Genomic DNA, 9,858 nt, shown 5'->3' on the forward strand with positions numbered 1-9,858 from the left:
GCCCTAACCGCCCCCTCCCTCCCTCCCAGCACTCAGACACTGCGGGCAGGGGTGGCTTGTTAACCTTGACTGCCGAGAGGTAGACACTTGAAGAGTAATAACAGGAATATGAGGCGCAGACAGTAGGCTGTCCCCCCCCCCCCCCCCCCCAAAGCCTGACACTTACCGCTTTCACTGCTCTTGTCTCTGTTGCGCACGGTGTCGAGACTGGAAATGCGTAGACATATTTTGACTGTCTGGACAGTATAATTGCCTAGGGAACGCAAGGGAGAAAACAGGTGAATAGCCTACTGGCTACTGCTTCAGAAAAAAAACTCGACCTACTGAATATATTGTTTTTAAATACATTTTATGACAGCAATTTGTAGATAAAGTTTAATGGAGTGAAATTGTCCCATTCACGCTCATATCAGCTATGACGCGGCTTTCTGCATCACTCTGTATCATTAAGTAGCCTTGCATCTTCCCCACTATAATTCCATTTAGATGAAACTACCTGTAAACCGCTGCACCATCTTATAATTAAAAAAACGCTTATTTGCTGTGACCCTCTGAGATCTAATACTACTGCATCATGAACAACAGAGAAAGCAAAGAGACCCTTAGTAAATATAGACCGGAGTGTCTGTGTTAGGCTTATTCCCATCCTCGTAACTCTCACCATCCCAGCATGGACAGCGCGATGCTTCCTGTCATCATGTTTTCTCCAGTCTTTGAAGAAGACTGTCAGTCATTAATTGGATTTCCCTGAAATTGGTTATAGATTTAGGAGATCCTATTGAATGATTATATAAGTGTGCTCTGAGGGAATTACAGATTGAAATCAGGAAGCCCTGAGCTCTGTTCCATCCTAAAGTGGACAGAGGATAGGCCCAAGATCGTCTCCACCTACACGTGAGAATTCTGTTACATGCCAAAGGTTGTCAAGATAAAGGGAGTGGTCGGCTTTCCCAGAGGCCTTTGGTCCGAGTTTGCGTTGCGGCACCCTGGTGTTTGCAGAGGCAAGGACGTGTGGAATGCCCCATAATGGAAGCCTCTCTTCTGCATGGATGCATGGGAGGAACTCCAGGCGGGGTCAAGCCTGGAGGCTCCAGCCAGACTTAATTATCTGATATAGCACTTACTGTCTGCCACCTTCTGCCACCAAGTGTTTATTAGCTCTGAGTTTCAGCTCAGTGCCATATCCACCCAAAAAAGGTTCATCTTAAAATAGGATGGCTCCATACCGTCATGTCACATAAAGGGATTGAGGTCTGCACACCGCTTACCTTCCATGAGAGCTGTGTCTGAGTCATGTGCATAATGTCACGAAGCGAGTGAGTTTCCACTGGCTTCCACACACACAAACAGGGAAATCCATCACCAGTGTCACACAAACTCACTCGAGATCTTGTTTTAATTTAATGGTACTCATGGTAGTTCAGTCTACCCAGCCATGTTTCCAAAAAATGTCCGAAATGTTTGTGTGAGGTCACTGTTTATTTTAGGTGAAGGAAAAGTCGTATACCCTACTGCCTTCTAATCCCTTTGAACCTCCTCGATTAAAAACAAAAATGTACCAGAGATTCATTTGTGATTTGTATGCATGCCATTCCATTCCATTCCGTCTTGTGCTTCGATTCTGACCAGACTTAGAAAAACATTTGATTTCCATGCAATAACCCGGTTGGAATGCAGAGCCTCCGCACTATCCCTCACAAAGAGGGAAAGGCAGGCTCCACTGCCTCGCAATATACGTGTGCAAATAAAGCCAATGTTTGGCCCTCTTGTCAAAATCCAATCTAGCTGGCACAGTGAGGACTTCCCCGTCAGTATTTCTTTTTCTGTTCCTTTTTAGTAAGAAGCCTGAGGACGGTTGTATTGATTTCAGAGAAATGGTTGGAGCATGTTTATTTGTAAGGATCACCTATAGGGGCCCAGTCCCAGTCTAGTTCTTTGTCAGTTACTCCATAAATATATGCCTCTAAGCTCCTTTACAAAATGAGGGAAGATCAGTGTGCTGTCAGTTTAACAGTTGTATACAGTGTTTGGTCTTTTGGAATTCTTTAGGGTTGTGGCGCTACAAATCCAACGTGTCCCGGGAATCCAGTGTACAGTGGGGAGATTTAGGAGAGGGAATTCTCACTGCCCCTGAACAGTGCCTCTCTTGTGTCTGGAATCACTCTATTCTCCAGGCAATTATTTCCTTTGTCAGTGTGGCTTGGCGGGCACCCATAACCCTTGCCAGTAATCCCCATTCTATCGGGTGGCACAGTCCTGAACTGAGAACAAGCAGCAAGCAGAAGCAGCAGCAGCAGTGGGCGTATGTCACCCCTGGGCACAGGTGTTGAGCAGTCCCCCGGGGGGACTGGTGTTCCCAGCAGAGCAGGGTAGTCTCTTAGGGGCCCCTGGCCACCTGAAAGGGATCATGACGGCTCACTTCACTGCTCCTCAGTCCTTCAGTTAGTGGCAGCAGTGGCTACGCCGAGACAGAAAGAGAGAGGGAGGGAAAGACTGAACAGAGAGAAATCCCATTAGTATTCAAGGACCTACTAAGTCTCCCTGTCACACCTCAAGAGCCCCAGAGAGTGGAGGCTCTTTCAGCGGCTGTGGGAGCTGAGAAAGATTTCAAGAGAACGAGAGAGAAACACACGCATTCTCTCCTCTCCTCTCCTCTCCGCTCTTCTCTCCTTTCCAGTCTTACTTTTTATTACATTTTTGAGATTAAGAACCCTGTCCACGAATGGTGAAAGGGATTGGGACTGAATGTGATAAATGGTTCCTCTTGGCACTCTTCCAGGATCCTTCTTGTTCTTTCCTAGTCTGTGTGTGTGTGTGTGTGTGTGTGTGTGTGTGTGTGTGTGTGTGTGTGTGTGTGTGTTTGTGTGTGTGTGTGTGTGTGTGTGTGTGTGTGTGTGTGTGTGTGTGTGTGTGTGTGTGTGTGTGTGTGTGTGTGTGTGTGTGTGTGTGTGTGTGTGTGTGTGTGTATGTATGAGTGTGTGTGGATGAGCCTGGCTTGAACAAGTGCACAGCAGTGGCATAGTCACATTGTGCTTTTGATCTATCCCTAGTAACAAGGTCTCACAGCAGGAAATCCTTGCTTTGACCTAGCAGGTAATGTGGTACATTGTGTTCGGGATGGACAAAGGTCATTTTGAATCGGTTCTTTTTTTGCAACTTGCATCCTGAGTCTGTCTTTGAAGAAGTCCATTCAGGGTTTTTAATTGATGCCACACAAATGCAGCCCTCCTCCTCTTCACACATATTAGATATCCCCTAGGTCTGAGTCCTTTTGTGTTTGAGATTCCTTGCAGGGAGCACTGGACAATGGAGCACTTCCTTTTTTGGTCAGCTAGGAATGTACAGTCTGGTTGGAAGAAAAGATAGCTTTGTTGGCCAGGAAACTTCATATGGGATGGTCATTGGGTCGAGTCAGGCTTGATTGTTTGGATTTTGTTTTTAATGTAAATACAATAACATCGGAGGCGCTGATTTCTAAGCCAGTCCCAGCTTTGTAATGCTGATAGTTGGGAATGCCCTAAGGGACTTCTGTCTTATCTGATCTGACACCTATCGAGTCACGGGTAGCATTCAATTTATCTCACCTCCCACACCTCATCTGCACCCGCAGGGTCTAATGAACAATCCAGTTTTACTGATAAGAACAATGACATTTTTATGGCACAACATGCAAACGGATATTGCCTTTTATATTGTACACAACTACTGTACACATGCATTATATTTAAAACAGTATGACTTCATACCAAACACAGCATTACGTACATTCAGTTTTGTATATTACTGTTGAGGACCTGTGGAGGTCTGGTCTTGCTTATGAAATAATTGAGGTGGGGCGCTTTTTCATATGGTTTTCAAATATGTTTTTTTAACGAGTGTGTAAATATGCCCTGCTTGCATTTTGCAGCAGGCTACCCTGTTGAAGTTCTCATGAAATAAACAACGCAGCTCCCTGTAAATAGGAGCGTAGGAGGTCATTTAGCCTTCAACTCCCGTGAAGATTTATTTCAAAGTGATTTGTGTGATTCTGCAGCATAACTACAGATGGCAATGACCCAATTTGCTGTGTAATTACACACGCTCCCTTTGAAAAGCTGTTATCTCTGCGAAAGGGAAAAGGGAAGGCCTCAATTCACCCCTTTGCACCATACAGTACTCATTTAGCCATTTTAGCTGGCCCCCGTCAGTTTCCCCCCCCATCCTTTCCCTTTTTCAGAAAAAAGCAAAAAGCTTCCCTTTGATACCAGCCTCATTGTGGGGCAGCAGGGTTTCCAGTCAGCGTTCAGTTTTTCTGAGCTATTTGAATGCTGTATCGTTATTCTTTTTTTTTCTGTCTTTCTATCTCCACTTCCTTCCCGCACGGCTGTCTAGTATGGTCAGACTCAAGTCGTCTGCAGTAGAGGGGGACTGTCTGGCTGTGCACGGGTTGACCCATTTTACAGTCGATGGCTCGATATCCCTGCGTGCCCTCCTGTGTAGAGCCCACCACAGCAGACTGAGAGCAGGGTTGCTAAGGGGCTAGTTATTGGTAATCCATACATGAGCGTTGTCTAAAGGGAAATGACATGGGATTCATCTCTCTGTCTCCTGTCTCTCTCTCCCATCCTTTATCTCGCTCTCTCTTTCTCTCTCTGTCTGCCAGAGAGATGTATGTCATCCTGTGAGTAAGTGAAAATGTTAATTGCTATATCCAGGCATGAGTAAGTGAAGCTGTGCGCGGATTTATTTGTTAATGAAGAAATCAGTCATATGATGATACCGTCACACCTACATAAGTCCAGATGGTTGGTGGAGGAATAGGGTTAATATATACTGCTAGTGGCTTCACAGCCCCTGGGCTTGGCCGTGGCATAGGACAAGCACACCCTGTGCTGTTAAATCATCTGAGTCTCTTGCATAAGCAGCTTTTAAGGCTCTCCAGCAGTGAAATCAGTGCTCAACTGAATTTAAGCACAGAGCAACCCATAGTTCCCTACGCCGTCCCCCACCCCTCTTTACCTTCACTGAGTCACAACATCCCCACATGTAAACATGATGGCCTGCTTCCTCAGATTCATGCATCAGCCTCAGGACTGGTGGAGTTTCCATTCTATTAAACCCATGAGCTGGCTCTGTCCTCGTCTGAGAAAATAGTCAGTAATAACATTCTGCTAACATACTACATAATGATAGTAATGATAATAATGATGATGATAATTAACAAATACTCCCACTTACTCTTGTATTGCTCTATTGAGGTTTCAATTTCAGTTTCCTTTATTGAGATCTTTAGATGATAAAAGATAAAAGCAGTAATAGTATATGATAAAAAAAATTGAAGAAAAAATCAGATGACATTTTGATCAGATGTCATTGCAGAACATTTTACACTTTGGATTGAAAGTATAATCTGTCAGCCTTTTTTTTCTTTGGTTTTCAGGTTTTGCGTATGAGTCAGTAATCCCTTTTTGGCTTAGTGTAGAAAAATCCGATAGCCAAAGCGAACAAAAGGCCTCCATAGTTATTTTTACTGATCACACTCGAAACCGCCAATGGTTTAGGAACACCGAAAATAATCCTTGGTGGGATGGTGCGCTGCTCCATGCCACAGACAGAGCATTAGGCTTGTCCATCAAACCCCTCTGTCCATGTTGTTTCTGTTTTTTTCTCTGCTCACCCACCCCAGTGAGACAGCATGAGAACAGAGATTAAAGAGAGTCATAGAGAGACAGATGGAGGGAGGAAACTCCAACTACCAGTTACTTTTATAAACTATATACTTCAGACTTGTAAAGTACTAAACATACTATAGTACTAACATATAATCAGGAACATTGTGTGTTGTGGTGTATGGTTTGAGATAGTTTTGGTTCATCCACTGAGGTTGCATCCAGTGCAGCTGTAAGGTTGGTGCATCCAGTGCAGTTGGTGCATACAGTGCAGTTGTAAGGTTGGTCCATCCAGTGCAGCTGTAAGGTTGTTGCATCCAGTGCAGTTGTAAGGTTGTTGCATCCAGTGCAGCTTTAAGGTTGTTGCATCCAGTGCAGTTGTAAGGTTGTTGCATCCAGTGCAGTTGTAAGGTTGTTGCATTCAGTGCAGTTGGTGCATACAGTGCAGCTGTAAGGTTGGTGCATCCAGTGCAGCTGTAAGGTTGGTGCATCCAGTGCAGTTGGTGCATCCAGTGCAGCTGCAAGGTTGTTGCAGTGCAGCTTTAAGGTGAAGGGCAAAATCCGATACACTGGCACCTGATCATATCTACTGCATGTTCTGCTCCCTCATAATGGCGCTGGGGCCACTTAGAAGTTTCCATGACACAGCACTTCTCAATGTATCGATCGCTCTGACCCAGAGCATGACCGCTTTGTAAGTGATAAGCCTGGTGCATGTGGTTGGTCCATGCACTATGACGCAGTGGATGCAGTAATGCTAACCATCTCTATCCTCTGAGGGCATGTTCATGTCTCAACAGTGCAGATAGTCTTTTAGAAAGAATTTCAGTTAGTTTAGAGTGAATGAATGCTCACAAGTATTTACAGTGAATATTAAAATTAATGGGCCTTGGCATAAGTCTGGGTGGTCTCAGCAAGAATTTACTCTGTTTTTCTTTTGGCAAACAGTAAAGCTAGCTCACTAAGGTATGTTTGTTGCCAGATATCTCACTCAAAAAGAAAACATGCTTTTTGCTAAATGTTGAGGTGACCTGTTACCACAGCGACAAAAAAGAATAAATGCCTGCCAGTTTGTGTGTGTATCTGTGTATGTGGGGGGGTCTATGGTGGATTTGGGCTAATTGTGAGGCAGGGGAGGCACTATGCACCCTAGCAAAGCCTGCCTTTCGGGAAAGGCACTGAAAGTAAAGGAGAGAGAGAGCTTCAAAGAGGGAGTGTACATTTGAGAGAAAAGGAGTGTGTGAAAGACTTTGTGAAAGTTTGAAAGATGGAGTCAGAAATAGAGACTGAGGGTAAGAGAGTTTTGTGAGAGAGGGAGAGAGTTTGAGAAACAGAGGGGCAGTGAGTAACAGAGAGAGAGAGAGACAGGGAGGGCAACAAAGAGCCCTGCCAAGAAGCGGGAGCAGGAAGCCAGTGGATAAAGATGCTTTGTGCAGACCAGCGCCATCCAGCCAGGCCCCATCTCCTAAACCCTTTATTGCTGTGGTACTCCTGTCACTCTGAGTGGAGCTTTCCGGGCAGGAAGGAATATAATCGTGTCACCAACTTAAAGCCTTGACATTTCCGCACCTTGAACAACCTGACTCCCCCTCCAAAGTTTTGTAATAGATGGTATGAGTACAAATGAAGGGTTGAATTTACAAGAGAGAGTTTCTCTCATAGACAAATTACAAAGCCTGATTGTCGAAATAACGTTTAAATGATAGTCACCTGTGATTAAATTAGGTTAAAAATGGTTTATTTGTCCATGGGGACTTTAAAGATGACCTATTATGCTAATTTTGAATGTTCATAATTTATTTTGAGGTCTACTAGAATAGATTTACATGCTTTAATGTTCCGAAACATACTTTTTCTCATACAGTACCCACTGTCTGAAATGCCCCGTTAGAGCTCCTGTGTCTTTAAGCCCTCCCTCCTGATGAGCTTAGTGTGTTTTGATTGGTCAGCTAGGTGGGCAGTTACGATTGTGTTACAAAATTGCGTCATCTCGTAACAAACAAAAAGGGCTGGAATTCCAACGAGGAAAAGGTGGTTTCTGCGGGAGAGTTACTCCGTCTGGCCTGTCCTTTGGGCTTTGTAACTTTGCAGACCATTTACATGCATAAAAGCTATATAACACACTAAAAGAAAGGGGGGGAAACGAAAATCATATTAGGTTCTCTGTAACGGATGTCTAATGCAGTTATCTGCGCAATTGATTTATTACGAATACTTGAGTTTGAGGAAATAGAAGAACATTGTTGCCACCAACAGGGAGTCAGAATATTCACTGATTGGAGCAGTCCGCTCGAAAAGTTCATTGATGTAAGTTTCTTAATGCAGTTTAGGATTTCAAAAGAATAATTTTACTAGCTTTTGAACCTCATAAAAATGTATTAAATAATAAAATGTATAAGATTTATAAATGATAAAATGTATATATTTTTTTTTCCGGATATGTTGGCGACATCTCAATAGCAGTCTAAGCTTTAAATTTAAAGCTACTCACACAACAGGCGCAATGAAAGGCCGTAAAATAGGCTCCAGGTCTGGCTCACCCAGTAGAATGAGGGCACGCAGCAGGTGATTCATTTTTTAACACCATAAAAACACAAGACCCAGCCTGTGGTGTATTCCAGCAGACATGTTAATGCATCAGAACATAGCAATATATTCATGAAGCACAGTTGTTTCTTATGGGTGATCTTTCTTATACTCTCTTGATAAACATTTTCCTTGCCACTGACTTGTAAACTCTACATGTCGTAGTGTTCATATATAGTTTAGTAGATGGTAGTTTATAGGTTTTGCATTTCAGAAGTGCTATTTGAGTCAGATTCCTCACTAATTCATGCCTGCTCCATTAAAGGGAAATCACCAAGTCAGCATTCAAACACTCAAAGCGCAGACTGCTGTGCGCCGAAGAGCGCCGCTCCATGCAACAGACAAAGCTACAAGCTTTTCCCTCATCTCATTGGCTCCTTGTTGCCATGGCGACACAGACTGTTCGTACAGCTCATCATTGGTTGGTCTCAAATACAATTGTTGTAAAAAAAAAACAGCAGGATCTGCTTTGAGAGTCTGAAGGGGATCAGGGCATGGTTTTGGACAGGCTTTGGCAGGTAGCCCTCGGTGGAGTCAGAGAGAGAGAGAGAGAGAGGGCCTCTGGTGTTCAAGGAGTGTTTGCTGGCGTACTGAACACTATTGCTCCTGCTGCGTTTCCTGTGTAGACCGTACCGACATCCCTGTCTGCCACTCCAATCACTTATTCCATCTTATTTACCTGATGTGTGTGGAATTCATGTCTGTGCCTGTGTGTGTGTGTTTGAGAGAGACACACATTGGACTTCATTTTTCCGAAACTGTCAGTCCTTGGTTATGTGAGCCCCCCTCTCCCTCTCGCTTTCTTTCTCTCTGTCTCTTTCCTTCTCCCCGTCTCTTTCACACAAGCACATACATTTAAACACATACACACAGCATATACACAAACACACACACACACACCACATGAACACACTCCGTGTGTGTAGCTGTAGGCCATCATTGGACAGATGTGGTCCACACCACCCTGCATGATTGTCCCTATGCTTTTCTCTACTACGGAGGGCCAACGGCAGGGTCTGCCTGCAAAACTCTGCAGTTTACATCGTCTCTCATTTCCATATAATTCCATTCGCAAGCCTTGCATCAGCTCTTAAAGGAACAGTGAACCCTTTTATCCGGATAGAATCCGACTGGTTTGCAGGTCTTTTGTTCATGCTTGACACTGATTTATCCACTGTGACACTGTTTTAGTTGCAGACTTAGAGAATTTGTTGGTCAGAATTATTTTTTCTAGCTCACAGACTGTTGTAGTGTGAATTGCCTTGCCAGCTTTGCTTGTATTACTGAAAGAACCATAGATGGATGTCACTGAAGTAGCTAGTAAGGTGTAAGTAATGTGTTTCACTCATCACTCTGACACAGTCATGTTTCAATCAGTGTGAGTAGAAAATGTGTTTATCATGTTTGTCATGGGGGTATATGGCGCTGTATTTACCTGTCCAGCTACATATTTAAGCCACATATTCCAAAGGCAATGAAATGCTAAAATATGATACTTTCATTTTTTCAGTCAGGATTGTCGATTTTTTCCCTGGCTGCTTTGTAGCAGCCATTTTGTTTGTGGAATACTGTGGTCTATATCACCATTTTATATGCTGCTGCTGAGGCTGCTCCACTCCACTCC

This window comes from Sprattus sprattus (assembly GCF_963457725.1).
Source record: "Sprattus sprattus genome assembly, chromosome: 17".
Taxonomy (NCBI): domain Eukaryota; kingdom Metazoa; phylum Chordata; class Actinopteri; order Clupeiformes; family Clupeidae; genus Sprattus; species Sprattus sprattus.